The sequence below is a fragment of the Bos javanicus genome, chromosome 15, assembly GCF_032452875.1.
Source record: "Bos javanicus breed banteng chromosome 15, ARS-OSU_banteng_1.0, whole genome shotgun sequence".
NCBI classification, from domain to species: Eukaryota; Metazoa; Chordata; class Mammalia; order Artiodactyla; family Bovidae; genus Bos; species Bos javanicus.
This window is the reverse complement of record NC_083882.1, coordinates 47,052,777-47,056,183: the sequence shown is the minus strand read 5'-3', so window position 1 is coordinate 47,056,183 and position 3,407 is coordinate 47,052,777. Positions and strand designations below refer to the sequence as shown.

The following is a 3,407-nucleotide window of genomic DNA, read 5'->3' as shown; positions in this document are numbered from 1 at the left end:
TTAACATTCAAAAAAGTTGATTTACCTCATCAAATTAACAAAATAAATGATGAAAAACACATACAAAACAAAATAAAATCTTAGCATTTCTGGGAAAAAAAGTAAAATGATTATCACTTGAATACAACATGACTGTAAGTAGAAAAACCTATGATCTGTACTATTAAGTGAATTTAGCAGGCTCATTTGTTAAAGTCAAAACAAAATTGATTTTCTGCACTTGTACACAGCATTAATAGCTATGAAAAACTGGAAAATTAGATTCATAAAATAATTATGTATGATAACATCAAAATACATAATATACTCAGGAATTAATTTGATAGACTATATCTGAGTCTTTGCACTGAAAATTAGAAAACATAGCTGGGAGAAATTATAGATTTAAGTTAATGAAGAGAAATGCTATGTTCATGCATTGGAGAACTCAATATGACTAAGATGTCTAGTCTCTCAAATTGATCTATAAATGTGATGCAATTTCAATGAAAATCCCAGAAGATTTTTTGTTTGTAAAAATTGGACAACTTATTCTCAAACTTATCTGAAATGCAAAGACCCAACAGAACAAAAATAATTTTGGAAACAATTCAAAAGTTATCAAAGTCTGAGGACTTATTTCAAGATGTTTTAAATCTACAATATCAAGACAGTGTAGTATTAACATAAGGGATAGTTTAATAGCTCAATGGAACAAAAAGGAGAGTTCAGAATACACACACACATATATATAAATAATCTTTTTTTTTTTTTCACTAACATGCAAGGTACTGTGGTGGGAAAGGTATAAACTTTTCAATAAAGGGTATTGAAACAACTGAATATTCATATACAAAATATAAACTTCCTCCATGGAGACAAAGTAGAAATTGAAGACACAGACCACCCCAGATAAATGGCAAGTATAATAAGCAGGGGAATTTACTTAGGAGGCTTGTCTTGGGCACCCACAAGATGAGTAAATCTTCACACCACCAGCTAGAATCTTAGGAATTTATAGAGAGATCTTAAATGGATTCACTCAGATGGTCTCAACAACATATGACTCTCTCTTCAGCTGCATCCTTGAAAATGGGTCTGGCTATGGGAATGGTGGGTGGTACACCCATTGCAAGGACAGGGAGGGAATGAGGATCCTGATTGCCCAGGTCCAGCTCAGGAATCAATCAGCAGTCACATCCTCTGAACGAGGTAATCCAAAAATTTTAAGACAATGTAAAAGCTAAAATTATGAATTTTCTAGGAAAAAAAAATAGGATAAAATCTTTGCAACTTTATGTTAACCAAAAATTTCTTCAATAGGACACAAAATGTATTTTATTTTAAACTATAGTTTATTAGTTTTATTTTATAAGTTTATAGTTTTATTTTAAGCTATAAAATAAAAATGGATTCTCTGGTGGCGCAGGCAGTAAAGAAACCTCCCACAATGTGGGAGACCTGGGTTCAATTCCTGGTTTTGGAAGATCCCCTGGATCAGGGCATGGCAAACCACTCAAGTATTCTTGCCTGGAGAACCCCATGGACAGAGGAGCCTAGTGGGGCATTCCATGGGGTTGCAAACAGTCAGACATGACTTAGTGACTAATCACAGCACAGCATAGTTCATTAGCTTTATTTTATAATTTTATTTCAAACTATAAAATAAAAATTGATATATTAGAATTTACCAAAATTTTAAAATCTGCTCATCAGAAGACACCATTTAGAAATAAAAGGCAGAAGGAAGCAGGTGGCTGACCCGTCAGCCCCTCAAGGGGCGGCACCATGCTGCTCCCTGTGAGCCCAGGCCGCCACCAGGTGGGTGGCCGGCCTGAGGGCACGGCGCCATGAAGCTGTACAGCCTAAGTGTCTGTACAAAGGCGAGTCCAAGGCAGTGCTCAAAGCCACATACGATGTGTCCTCTTTCAGCTTCTTCCAGAGGTCCAGCGTTTAGGAATTCACCGCCTTCACAAGCCAACTGATTGACTGGATGGCTGGTGGTGGTGGTGGTGGGTTTAGTCGCTAAGTCGTGTCTGAGTCTTGCAACCCCATGGGCTGTAGCCTGTCAGGCTCTTCTGTCCATGGGATTCTCCAGGCAAGAACACTGGAGTAGGTTGTTATTTCTTTCTCCAGGGGATCCTGATTGTGGAGTGCTCTGCAAAAGATAGCCAAACTTCTGTGGAACAAGAATATCTGTGCTATGTCTTCGTGAGAAATGACAGTCTTGCAGAAGTGGTCATTGCTGACAGTGAACATCCATCCTGGGAGTCTTTTACCTTGCTAGAGAAGGTACTAGACGAATTCTCCAAGCAGGTCCACAGGATAGACTGGCCAGTTGGATCCCCCTATACCATCCAGTACACAGGCCTGGACAGTCACCTCAGTAGACACCAGAACCCCCAAGAAGCTGACTCCATGACTAAAGTGCAGGCTGAACTGAATGAGACCAGTGCAGATGTGCAGAAACATCATTCTACACAACACCATGCAGTCTTTATTAGCGCAAGGCGGGAAGCTCGATGACCTGGTGTCCAAATCTGAAGTGCTGGGAATACAGTTGAAAGTCTTCTATAAAATGGCCAGGATATAAAACTCATCCTGTGCAACCATGTGACGGCCACCAGCAGAGCCCCTGTGCTGGCACATCACCGTCATTCACATCAGAACCTCACCCCTATCCCCGACCCCAGGAAGCAGAGCCACTTCACAACGACCCGAGTGGGACAGACTCAACTTCCGCTTTGGAGCTCCTGGAAGGAACCGAATGGTGGAAGGCCCCTGGGGGTGGGGAACGTTCAAATTCACATGCTTAGTTATTTTTGAAAAGATAACTTGAGGCCAATAAAAGTGTGTTTTGGGGTCAAATGGAACCATAAAGCTCAGTGACTCTGCAAAATAAATAAAAATAAAAGGTAAGTTGCAGACTTGGTGAATATATTTGCACTGCATGGGTCTGAGAAAGGATTTGAATCCAGATTATGTAAAGAAATTATACAGAGAAATAATAAGACAACTCACAAACAGTAAAAAATATTTGAACACTTTTCAAAGGAAGATTTATGGAGAGCCAACAAGTTCAGAAGCATATTAAAAGATGTTCAGTACCATTAGTCATAGAAGAAATGCAAATTAAAACCATAATAACTTACAATGATAGACATATTAGGATGGCTAAAATTAACACTGACCATATCAAGTGCTGGAGAAGGAAATGGCAACCCACTCTAGTACTCCTGCCTGGAAAATTCCATGGATGGAGGAGCCTGGTAGGCTACAGTCCATGGGGTCACAAAGAGTTGGACACAACTGAGCAACTTCACTTTCTTTCTTTCTCTAGTTCCTTTTGGAGAAGGAAATGGCAATCCACTCCAGTGTTCTTGCCTGGAGAATTCCATGGACAGAGGGGCCTGGTGGGCACAGTCTAT

At 39.8% G+C, this 3,407-nt stretch overlaps 1 pseudogene; it reads left to right on the top strand.

The window, feature by feature from the left end:
- Nucleotides 1-1,676: 1,676 nt before the first annotated feature.
- LOC133261223 (synaptobrevin homolog YKT6-like) lies at nucleotides 1,677-2,862 on the top strand (annotated as a pseudogene).
- Nucleotides 2,863-3,407: the final 545 nt, after the last annotated feature.